This window comes from Anas platyrhynchos, chromosome 1 (genome assembly GCF_047663525.1).
Source record: "Anas platyrhynchos isolate ZD024472 breed Pekin duck chromosome 1, IASCAAS_PekinDuck_T2T, whole genome shotgun sequence".
NCBI lineage: Eukaryota > Metazoa > Chordata > Aves > Anseriformes > Anatidae > Anas > Anas platyrhynchos.
Window position 1 is genome coordinate 112,383,233 of NC_092587.1, and position 12,737 is coordinate 112,395,969.

The 12,737-nt window shown below is 37.3% G+C and overlaps 1 protein-coding gene and 1 long non-coding RNA gene across 3 annotated transcripts in view; both read right to left on the minus strand.

The window, feature by feature from the left end:
• HLCS (holocarboxylase synthetase) overlaps nucleotides 1–12,737 on the minus strand; it is a 125,465-nt gene that overhangs the window by 52,570 nt on the left and 60,158 nt on the right. The window lies entirely within an intron of this gene.
• Nucleotides 1,098–12,213, minus strand: LOC106014972 (uncharacterized). The gene is made up of 3 exons (XR_002399139.4): nucleotides 10,069–12,213; nucleotides 3,040–7,260; nucleotides 1,098–2,276 (listed from the first exon to the last, which is right to left on the minus strand). It is a non-coding gene; the product is annotated as an uncharacterized lncRNA (long non-coding RNA).

Below are 12,737 nucleotides of genomic sequence, written 5' to 3' on the forward strand. Positions count from 1 at the left end.
TGAACCCAAGGGTAGTAAGGGAGGATAATCATGTTGCTTTCAAAAGCTCATTCCTTATCTCAACAGTTAACACAGATTCACCCCACTGGCTTGCAGGGGCACAGCTGTTTGAAAATCCAGACTGCCATTGCTCCGTCCACTAGGCAAACCAGAGTTTAAAGAGACTGGTTTAGAGATTCTCACTGTATGAATCACAATTTAAAACATCTCCCCAAATAACCTGTGAACTACAACAGGTTAGAAGTAAAAAGTTCAGGCATTGTTGAAAATGTAGAAATAACTGTATCATGCTTCAGTCCCTTTGATAATATTTTCACATTGGGATTTTTAGATAGCTGTACTACCATAACAGCTAAACACAAATACAGCAGTGTGCTTTCTGAATTTCTTATGTGTGATCTTTAAAATGTTTAAAAATTCAGGGGGGGTTAGTTTTTAAAGGTGTACAAAAAAACCCTCATGGCTGGCACATTCCGTTTTAAAAGGAATTCAAGGAGCTGAGTTTTAAACCTTTTTCAAAGCTGTGAAATAGAAAGGGAATAGCTAATGGGTGCTGCTATAACTCTCTGAAACAATCTCCCCAAATCTTTGACAGAAAATAATAAGATATATTAAAGTCCCATTTTTCCTCCCAGCAGAACTAGAACATATGAGAATAACTAAGAATTAGTAAGATCAACAGAGGTCAAAAGTAAAGAAATGAATGGTAATTTTTACACATTGAAAGAGCTGTTTTCTCACAGAAGTGTAATTTTAGAGAAATTTGTAAGTCAACTGCAATCACGAACATTTTGTCAAACTATATAATGAATGCTACTGTTTTCCATACAGCCCATATGAAACCATGAAATTCTATACATTCGGTAAGACTTTCTACTCTGTACACTCAAGATTCCTGGTTATTCTCTCTACAGCGTTTTTCTTTTTAAAGAGGAACAGCATATAAATTGGAAAAAAAAAAAAGAAAAAAAAAAAAGGTTAGGGTATCTCCCAAAGTATCAAGAGCAACCTTAACCAATACTACATATACAGTGCTTACTGATGGACTTCACCATCTCCCAGCTTTTGAAACTAGTATCTTACTATGCATGCTTGACTTAAGGGGAAAAGAAATTTCAGGTTAATAATTCATGGCACATAGTCCATCTTCATCTCAAAAACCTTTGTAATAAAATATGTTTATGAAGAATAAGTACTATGGTTCTGTGAAATACAGGTTTTATCTAAGAAAGTTACCATTTTTTTTCCAATGCAGACCATTTGGCTACAACATCGCTTAAGTGCACTGGTACAAACATTTAATGTAGGTGCTTTCCTTCCTCATTATATACCATAGTGTTACCAACACCTGTGGTTTTATAACAAGTCTTGCAGTATTTTTTAGACTTCAATACCTCAGAACAAAACTAAGTGCCCAGTGCTCAACATTTTGCCTACCAAACAAAAACAGGAATAGCTTTAAAGCTTCCTAACCTTATTTTGCACAATTTTTTTAGATGCTCCTTATCGCCAAAATTCCTAAGTGAAGTCATGAATTGTACACATACAGTTTAAGATTGGCTGTGTGGGTAATTTATTGGCCTTCAGAAGCACAAAGAAAGAATTGAGCCACTACTAACAGGCATTTCCAGAAACTGCAGGAACATTACACGTTACCTGTGCAAGTGCTGAAATGACAGAAAAGAGGAAAGGCAGCGAAACATAAGGGGAGAAAGGGAAAACTTACATTTACACCCCCAAAAAAGTGTTTTAATAATCTGTACATCCCTAAAGTAGATCATGCAGAATAGTTAGCCTTGATAGTCAGAATAAATTTAGCACTTGTTTAACTTTAGGCTGAACATTGCCATTACTTTAAGATAAATAAATGGGACCACTGATTCAATTATAGAACAGTAAACCATAATTTACAGCTATGAAAACATAAACCATGGCTGCACAATACCTGTATGTGACTAAATGTCTCTACTGTTCATTAGACCAAAACTACAGGTAAGAGAAGGCCAACATGGCTGCAATGCCCAGAACCCAACAGTTCTCACTTTTTGACCTCCTGGTGACCCTCCCAGGGAGCCGAGTATTAAGACTAGATACAGGAAGTACATGTTCTCCATCCATAACACTGTTATAGTAAAGGAAACTTCTACAAGGTCTTGTCCCAGAAATAAATCAGATTACTTTATTGCTAATTTGGCAGGTTCCCATTTCTGTTGTTTTTCTGTCAATTCTGTATTTTTGAACATTAAACCACCTATACTTTTTACATAATACATGATCTCATAGAATCATAGAATATCCTGAGTTGGAAGGGACCCTTAAGGATCATCAAGTCCAACTCTTGACACCGCACAGGTCTACCCAAGTTCAGACCATGTGACTAAGTGCACAGTCCAATCTCTTCTTAAATTCAGACAGGCTCGGTGCAGTGACCACTTCCCTGGGGAGCCTGTTCCAGTGTGCAACCACTCTCTCTGTGAAGAACCCCCTCCTGATGTCAAGCCTAAACTTCCCCTGCCTCAGCTTAACCCCGTTCCCGCGGGTCCTGTCGCTGGTGTTAATGGAGAAAAGGTCTCCTGCCTCTCGACACCCCCTTACGAGGAAGTTGTAGGCTGCGATGAGGTCTCCCCTCAGCCTCCTCTTCTCCAGGCTGAACAGGCCCAGTGCCCTCAGCCATTCCTCGTACGTCTTCCCCTCCAGGCCTTTCACCATCTTCGTAGCCCTCCTCTGGACACTCTCCAACAGTTCCATGTCCTTTTTATACTGTGGTGCCCAGAACTGCACACAGTACTCGAGGTGAGGCCGCACCAGTGCAGAGTAGAGCGGGACAATCACCTCCCTCGACCTACTAGCGATGCCGTGCTTGATGCACCCCAGGACACGGTTGGCCCTCCTGGCTGCCAGGGCACACTGCTGGCTCATATTCAACTTGCTGTCTACCACGACCCCCAGATCCCTCTCTTCTAGGCTGCTCTCCAGCGTCTCATCGCCCAGTTTGTACGTGCAGCCAGGGTTTCCCCGTCCCAGGTGCAGGACCCGAACTGCAGAACTCTCCAATATGCTTTAACATGAAATGTTACATGCATCTCCAGAAACTAGACCTGGGAAAAAAACAAGAACATGTAGTGGCCCTGTTGGAATCTTCTGTAGCTTATACGACATCAACAAAAGATGTTCTCTCTTTTTCTCCAGGCTATACCATGTCCAAGAGCATTATTCATTTCAAATGACCTACTTGCAACCTAAGATATAAAGTGTAAATGTGAAAAAACAAAACAAAACAAAACACAAAGATTCTCACTCATGTTTTTAACATTGTCAAAAGGATGTCTACATGGTTTTATGCATGTGTTCACATCAAGAAAAAACGTACAACTGTTGAATTACAATTCCCTAATTCACGTACAATTTAATGCACATATGGAAGTGCATTCATATTGATACTGTTCAATCTAAAAAAAGGTTCAATATTCAAAGATGCAATATTACCTTAATAATTAATAATAAAAATTTAAAAAGAACAAGAACAGAGGAATTTATTCTGGAAATGTACTCCTTCAATTTTACAGCATAGCATGAGCTTTTATTTTTTGATGGTATTTGTGCATACTAAATAAGGAAATATTTGACAAATTTTAGAGGAATTCTAATGAATATTTCTGCAAGCAGGTTATTCATTGTTTGAGAATCTGATGATCTTTAGAGAAGACCGACATTTAGAAGGACTCATATTACAAAGTCACAGTTACTAAGGACACTCAAGACAATTGAATGTGAAATATCAACTGCAAAATAGTTTCTCAATAATTCCCAAGGCTAATGCTGACTTTGTTGAGGATTTAGGCTCATACACCCTTTGGGCGCATCTGTACATCCTCCCCACTTCAATGCTACATCTGAAAGCTAAGTAGCACTACATAAACACTACACTGAATGCAAACTTGTCAAAAAAAATCTTTGGAGTTTTCACAACATAAATCTTTCTAGCCTTGTTTTCTGCGTGAGAATGTTTTACTTGCCAATTTTGATTGATTTTGATTACCCTACCTCAAAACAAAAGGCTGAAAAAACTGCGCAAGTAAAAAGTGGCACTTTTTCAGATGAAACATTGAAAAAATTATTTTAAAACTGAACTACACATATCATTTAGCATAGGGTACTAACCCTACTGCTTTTTTCCAAAGGTATTTTAATCAGAGAGATGTTGGAAGTGATTTACAGTAGTTAATGTGCAGTTCCTCCATTTCATAACTCTAAGCATCAATGAAAGTATCTTCACCACATAAAAAAAGAAGTGGTTTGCAAAAGTGCCTCTGTGTATCAGCTGGTTTTCATAATGATGTTCTCTATTTTTACATTTGTCTATATAAACAATGAACAAATGTCTCTCTCGCTGTAAGTTAAGTATGTTTCTTTTTGGCATCTTAAGAGAAAACCTGTTTCATTACTATTCACATGATTTCAGGTTCACATAAAGACTAGGAAATAAGCTGTTTTTCATTTCACCCTTGGAAAGAAAACAGGACTAGAGAGATTATTCAAGTTTTTTAAAAAAGTAACAGTGCATCTGCACAGTCATTACCGAAACTTAACTTAGAAAATTTTCTTATGGAAAATGAGGTTTAATAAAAAACAACACATTGGAACATTCTTGAAAATGGTGTCGCTAGCAGAAAATACGGAACAGGTTCTTGTATTCTCATCTTAACTTGTTATGTGAACAAAGACTATGGGGGAGTGAAAAGGGAAGATGTGAATAGTTCCTTTATTTTTTTTTTTAAACTAAGAAACCCGTAACACAATCTGAAAAGTAAAGGACCAACATTAATGACTGCTCTGGATATTTCCTTGGATGAACAGGCAATGGGTTTCAGATTCTTTCTATGTCTGGTAGAAATCACTACTTACTACAGAAGTGTGGGCCACAAATCCTTTTCTAACTCAATCTGTCCTAAGAAGTTTCCCTGTACAAATTGCATTACCTTAGAAAATCATGGCCACAGTAACACTTCTTAGTAAGGTAGTTTCCATATGATTAAGATCACTGCCTCAGTAAGGTTGATCTAAGCATTTAAGCACTTCTTGAACATACAGGTGAGCTAGCAAAAGATCCAGACACATGTCTGTAATAATGTAGCCCTGCATCTGAAGTGAGATTCCACAATTCCCCTTCAGGGGATGCGATATTTTAAGAATCCCCTTTCCTGAAATTTCTTCCTCCCATCCTCCCCACCTCTCTCTCAGGAAGGTAGAGCTTACAACACTTTACAGTGCCTATCCTGAAAACGATGTAGCTCAAATCCATTATAATTAGACAAACTGTGACATGACTGACACAGTCTTCATTCCACAGGTTTGAGAAGACATGGGGGATGTTTTAGAAAGCTCCTGCACTTTGTAAAGGCTGGCGGCTGCTTTAGAAGGTAGCAGAACATTTCCAAAAAGATTCCTCATTGGAAAAGGGGCTATTCCTCTGTCAGTGACTTATCTCCAATGAAGTCCACATGGAAACAACTGGAGTGGAAATTTTATTGGCAGCTTTGCACAGGTCTCCCCCAGTCGCGTTTTCCATATTATATTTTATAAAGTAGGAGTTAAAGAATAACTTTCAAATTGTAGTTTATTTAAAAAAAAAAAAACGAAGCCATGAGAGCTATGAAGGCTGGCAACCAACACAAGGTTAAAGCTGAACCTTTACCCTCACAGACTGTCATAACAATTTCTTTGAAAACACTGCTATATAAACTGAGCAAGCAGACAGGTTTTTGTGTTCTCAAATAAATGGAAACTATGTCATATAAAAGAACTTTAATGGGCAAATGACACTGGCTTTTTCTGCAGCAGAGTGTAAGATTTTCTTCCTTTCATTTTTCTTTTTTTCCACTTTAAACACGCATTCTATCATGCATCGGAGCAGTACAAATGGACAAACGCTATCAAAAGTTTCAGTTGCACACAGTATTTCATATTCTGTTTTTTCACTATCCCCTGAATGTTGTCTAGTGTTAGTGGATGTATTGGTACTGTACTGCATTTTCTAAGACTTCACAGGGAAAAACTATTACATTACCCTGCATTTGGTGGAAAACCTTTAGTCTTTACAAAAGAAATATTGTAGAATTTATGAAAACAAAAGTGCCAATAAGATTTTACTTTAATACCTGAGGGAGAAATATGATCATCTGCTCCAATAAGAAAAAGATGTATGCACTAGGTGCTCTACTAATTACAACTGCTTTGGTGGGCAATATCACTGGTGAAACAGATGTTAGGGACCTATTAACAAAAGTTTTTCAAACATCTGCTTACAATTTTAAGGCAATTGTAAATACAGCACAGAAGGTCAATTGGGCTCATTAAGGTCTATGTGCAAATCTACTGCTGCAGGTTTCTTTTTAGCTAATACTGACTTTTTTTAACACAGGAAATAGAGTTTAATAGCAACTTGTGTCAATTTTGATTGTGATTTCATACAACAACAAACAACAATCGCATGCCCTGTGCTTCAGCAAATAACCCATTTTCCTTCCTCTTTTTCCTCTCTACCTACAGCACACTGCCATGGTTCTATGAGGTGAAGCACAAGGTAAAGGAAAGGTTATAAATTGGGCAATTATACAGAAATGATTGATTTTACTTTTAAACAACAATTATGAATCCTGTTAGGAAATCTTCATTTATTGGACCAAAGACAAATGAGTTTTGATTACAACGCATAGTTATGATATGCAAATTATCCTTAACAACTGGATTCAGGAGCACCTTTGAAGTGTCAGAACAAGAAGACAGATGTTGGGTATGTCTGAAACGTGCTATTGATTGGGAGCACTCTTCATCAGTCATCCTCAAACTGGAACAACCCAGTAACAGTGTTTTCCATTGAACTCCTCAAGACATAACCCCTTGACCATAATACCAGCAACAGCAGACAGAGGGGTAAAATGTTCCCATTTTAGCTGCTAATTAGTGCTTCAAAATTCAGCAACAGTAACTTGCACAGGAGTTTCTGAGACTGGTTCTTTTGGAAGACATCCTCTTTAGTTGTTATCTTGAGCTGCAGCTTGAACTGGTCAGGTGATGTTGCACTAAAGCACATTTGTTAAGAGTCACACACACCATGGAAAGGGCCCACTTGTGAGTAGCAACCTGCAGCCAAAAGGCTTCTTGAACCAATTTACTTAAATTCTCAAGAACATGTCTTCTGTCTGGAACTGTTCCACATAATACACAAACCTTACTGATGTTAACATAGAGAAGGCACTTCTGAAAAACAGGAGGAAAAATGCTGTGATGCAGAGGTAAGTAACTATTAAAATCAGTCTGCAATCTTATAATTAAGTTAAGAAATCAATTGTAAAGTGATGATTTATCAAAAAGCAAAATTAATTATTTTGCAATGTTTGACAAAGGAATAGAGTAGAAATAATTATAAATGACAATTCCATTTATACCTTCTATAAGCCACAATAGGAAAACTAATGGTTATACAGTAAAATTGCATCTGAAAGCTCCTGAATTTTATGGCTTGTACCAATGTGAAGTAGTTTCTACTTTAAGTACTTTGCAGCACATTTTACAGCAAAACCAGCTTCAGAAATAAATACTAGACAGCACCTTCTACTATCAGTATCAATACACAGTCAAAATCATTAAAAGTAAATTAATATAGATGAAAGTATAAAAATTTGTTAAAAGTTCTTTTTACCTGCAACCTTGAAGCTATGCTCATATAGATCTGAAAAAGTAATATGAGTCCTTCTTGTCCAAACAACAGCTAAATCTGAAGGCAAACATCAGAGCTTTCAGAAAACATTCCCATCAATAAAGACTTGTCTTTACTCAGCTTGGCCCAATATTGCCTGCTTTAAAAACTTATCACCCTATCCATCTTCTCTGTGACTTATTAGATGGGATATTTTCAATGTCTTATGATTTTTTTTCCAAGCCATTTTTCCTTCATCTAGCATTTATGAGTCTAAATAGACTGTGGATTTCTTTATTTCTTGTAAAGGAAGTGGGTAGCCTAATTTTGCAGGGCTGAGGAGTCTGGCGATTATCACTGATAATCTGTAAACTGATCTTTTTTATTCCTATGTTCTTAAGCTTTCAAGTTAATCTTAGCTGAGTAGAATGTCATTAATTATATCTTTGAGACTGAGTGGAGTTAATATTCCTCTTTCAGTTTTTAAAAATCTGCAATCCCACTGTGGCAAACCTAGTCACTACAGGTACATCCTAAACAAAAAAGGGAAAATTTTAGTGATAGAGATTTGCCCCTCTCCTACCTTTTCCTCTGAATTCTAACTATTTTAAAACTGTTTGGATTTACAGCACAGAGCTGATTTTAATTGCCCAAGCTGCTTTTACTGAACTGATCAGGTTATTTTTCCTGCCTGGGAAAATAAGGGAGGAAAGAAAAGAGGGGAAAAGGTATAAAATTTCTCACTAAAAACAGAACTAGGTGCATCTACACGTAAAGACTTAGAAGAGAAGAAAAGCTATAATTACCACTTCCAGCAACTTTTTGGAAGTGGTAATTAAGTGGTAATTAAGTTTACCATTTTAATAGTGATTCAATTTTGCCTTATGCAACTTAAAATGAGATGCCAAGGAAGGTAAACTTGCTTTAAACTAGGAGTTAAATGAAAAATGTGTCCTTTCGTTATACCACATATATTCATTGGATACCATTCAGGACAAATTAATTAAAAAAAAAAAAAAGGTATATACTTTCAAATACAATCCTGGAAATCCCAAAGAAATTGGGTGTGGGAAATGCAGGCATCTAAATAACAAAAATCAGCACAAAGATAACACTGATGATGAAAGGATTTGCTCTAGCTGAGGATGACATAAAAGATGAAGTTCTACAAAGACCATTAAGTATTCACCAGCTCACTGCAAATTACACTAAACATTTGGTAAAGAAACACTTGGCAGATGTCAGCAATATATAAGCCAAACATGTTCCTTACATTGAAGGATAATGTAACTACAGAAAGGGTTTGTTTTGGAACAATTTCTATAGCACAAAAATAATCTGGCCTCGTCTCCTGGCAAGGCTGGATATACCAAGGAAGAAACAAGAGAGAACCATGACTGCTTATGTGACAAATCCACGTTTCTGCCATTTAGATACTTAATATCATTCCTGAAATAAGACAGTATACACAAATTTGGATAATAAAAAGATTGTTTTTAAAGTTGTAACAGAACTTTAAAAAATGAAAATATTTATGTATCCTTGTTTTAACAAGTGTAGCATATACACTACTGTATATATAAAACTGCTTTCTAAAGTTAAAATCTTCTATATTTTAGATTTTTCTGTTCCACTATTACCTTTTGCAGGTTTTTAACTACATTCCTAAGTGTGATTTACAAAGTTAAAACTTAAACCCAGTGAAATCTGTGGGATTTTCTTCTCCCCTCAATCTCCAAGCAGAAAAAAAAGCTTCTGCAGAACTGCACCCCCAAGTTATTAGAAAACCCAGCTTGACCATTTTTGAATGTTAAAATTAATGTACTGTTAGGTTCCATTTTAGGAAAATCGTACTTAAAAACAAGACAGAAAGGAAAGCATCTGTTTATAATTAGGAAAGATATCTTTGGCACAACTGATCATTCTCTTAGTATCATCACTAAGTAGAGCTTTTAGATTTCTTTTGTGGCATATGAATTTCCTAGAACCAAGTCTGCAGATCCACACATCTTATGGCTGGCTGATGTGGTCTGTGCTTCAAGACTTTACGTGCACAGCAAACTAAAAGCAGCAATTGAGATTCATGTGGGATTCCCAAACTTGCTTTCACTACACGAGCTCAAGTGTCAGTAAAAAGTTACAAGAGCTGCAAAGCACAACAGTCAAGATAACTCAGGTTAGGAACACATGCGGAACGTGGTACTATAGTGTTGCAAATGCTGGTTTGAAACTGGCTCAGAGAATCTCTACAAGCTTCATATCAAGACCGATATCACTGGACTACAGCAGTTTTAGCTATTTTATGCCAGAGAGCATTCCCTCGTGTTGTTATTTCGACAAATGAAATTTGCAAGAATCTTTTTACTCACTCTTCTCTTGTTGTTACACACTCCTTTGACATCTCCTGTTGTTCTTTTTCTTCCCTTCTGTAATGTCAGCAGGGTGCCATTTGCATCAGCACACGTTTAACATGAACTAAATCAAAAGATTTTAAACAGGGGGTCCACCATAGAGGAGTAACACAGGCTCCAATTCATATTTTTGAAATAAAGGTGGATTGTAAAATTGCTGTGGTTTCTGGTACTACCATCTATGCAGCTACAAAGTTTCATGCAGCTTTCTGAGATGTTCAGCAAAAATGCTTTGAACAGAAGTTAGCTTCTTAACTTTGTTGTTATCATTTTAAAATAGCATGGCTCTAATCCCAGTAAAAGAAATCACCTGAGAGCTCCACTCCCCTGATGGTAGCAAGTGGCAGCTTCTTGAATACAACTTCACAACTATGATTTATCTGGAACTCATGGTAGTAAGGCAAATTTCTATTCTCATAGACACCCCTTTGCACCAACTGACAGGCATGCGAGATGCAAATGCCAACTAAAAGCAGTGTTTGAACAATCATATAAATTGGTGAATGCTGGTAAAGAGAGAAAAATAATCAAGATTCCCCACACACAGTCCCTCATCTTCCTGTTTGCTATAAAGCACATTGTCCTTCATACTCACCTCTATTAGATGTCTGCTCTGTTTTAAGGTTTCCAGAGCAAACTCATCTGAACAGCATCACTAAGTTCTCACCAGCTAAACATTTTTGACTCTGCTGAGGCAGACTAAAATCAAGCAGGTGAAAGTCTGCATCTTATTAGCTGGACTCCTTGCCAGGAATACAGACACCTTCAGAAACTCATGCGAAGATTAGCTGTTGAAACAACTGAATTGAAATTACAGCCCGTGAATCTCCATTTGGAAAGAATGAGCATGCGGACATGACATCTTCCAAATCAGAAGACAACCTTCTACTGAGAAACAAACTCAATCTGAGATCACGAAAACAGAATTTTAACTGTTTACACCAGTCTGAACCAGGAGTGCAGCTACCTGTTCATTATGCCCCTTGAAATGCTTGATCTGCTACAATCTTAGCTCAGCTGAATTTCTCAGAATTAGCTCTTCTCGTGCATAACCTCACCAATGTCAGTTCCACATACCCCACCACTAAAAAGGCATGCTGTTTGTATAGGACAGTCAAAAGATCTTTCTATGCAATTAGCTGCATTTTCCCAGAGTACTACATAGGGGGTTTCTTTGGCAACCCGCAATTTCTCAATGGACAGTACTCCAAAATGGTGCCTCTCTTCTGTGACGTTCCCTACTGAAAAGGACACGGTGCTCACACCACAGTAAATGAGCAGCAGCTATCACACATCAACCTTTAAATTATCTATGCGGAGTAACAGTGCATGAAAAGGAAATATTGCATCTCTAGCAAAACAAACCAATGAACCACCCACATGAACCAGCACTTATCCTACGCAGTGCAAATGAAATAGTGGTCTATAGTCATCCAGTCACCTAACCACAGTAAGGAAATATTGTTTCCTCGGAGGAATTCTTTCTCAAGGTCTCTATTTAAGCACTTCATACTTCCATAATTCTGTCATAAGTACTTGGCAGAAGCTGTAATACAAACATAACGAATGGCAACCCTTACCAGATTACAAACTATAGCCTCCAAAACTTGGGCCTCCAGAGACAACTATTTTATACAGCAGTTTTGCATGTGCAGAGATGTATCCAAGTGGAGCTGGAAGCTACACTTGCCAGAAAGCACAGTAGCCATTTACTAATATTCCTAATTCTAGACATCACTATTTGAGGAGGATATTGCAAGAAGCTATTTAAGGGGATGTTGTGACAAGGCATAAAAATTTCAGGCAGTATTTCACAATTTCAGAGAGTTTCCTGGAAGGCTTATTATCCTTTCCTTCAGTAGTATTTCCAAGGTGTTGTCTTGTCAGACGTGATAAACAAGGCATTTATGGGATAATTTCTAGCCAGAAGTTTAGAGCTGGTGAAACTGAGCTCTAAATGTTCCATGTTAAAAAAGATGCCTGGAATGGCAAAAGACACATATAAGATACTTTGAGAAAGCTTCATTTATTGTTTGCAAAACCATGCAGAAAGACTGCTGAAACAGTTTCAGCAGTGGTAACTTTCTGCCACATCGCTACAGAATTAAATGCCTACCTGTTACCAGAAGGAACACCCACTTCAATTATGTGGGGTCAGACGGTGCAATCTGAATTCTCAGCTGAGCTTCCAAGGATTTGTTCTTCCTTATAGCTCTATTGGGCACAACATAATATTCCTATCAGCAAATATCACAAATATTGTTATCAATGTGATTATTAAAAACAAATAGCTGAATATCAACAGCGCCATTTTCTTTTTTGTAGTCGCTTAAGTGCCACTACGCGGAAATCTTCCATGTTATGAATCAGGAATCACCTTTTTTATACTCTCTCTCTGTGCTATGTTGTAGAATCCACAGTACTGTAGGTCTAGAACATATGTATACCGTGTCCTATTAAGAAAAACTCAGTATAACCCATTTCTCATCATCCTCGGCAGCGCTCTTCCCCTTCAAATGTTCACATAAACTTTTGGTTTCCATAGGGTGAGCAGCTGTTACTTCAGACTATTCAACATGTGCAGCATAACAACATAGATGCAATTTTAACAATATAAATGCAATTCA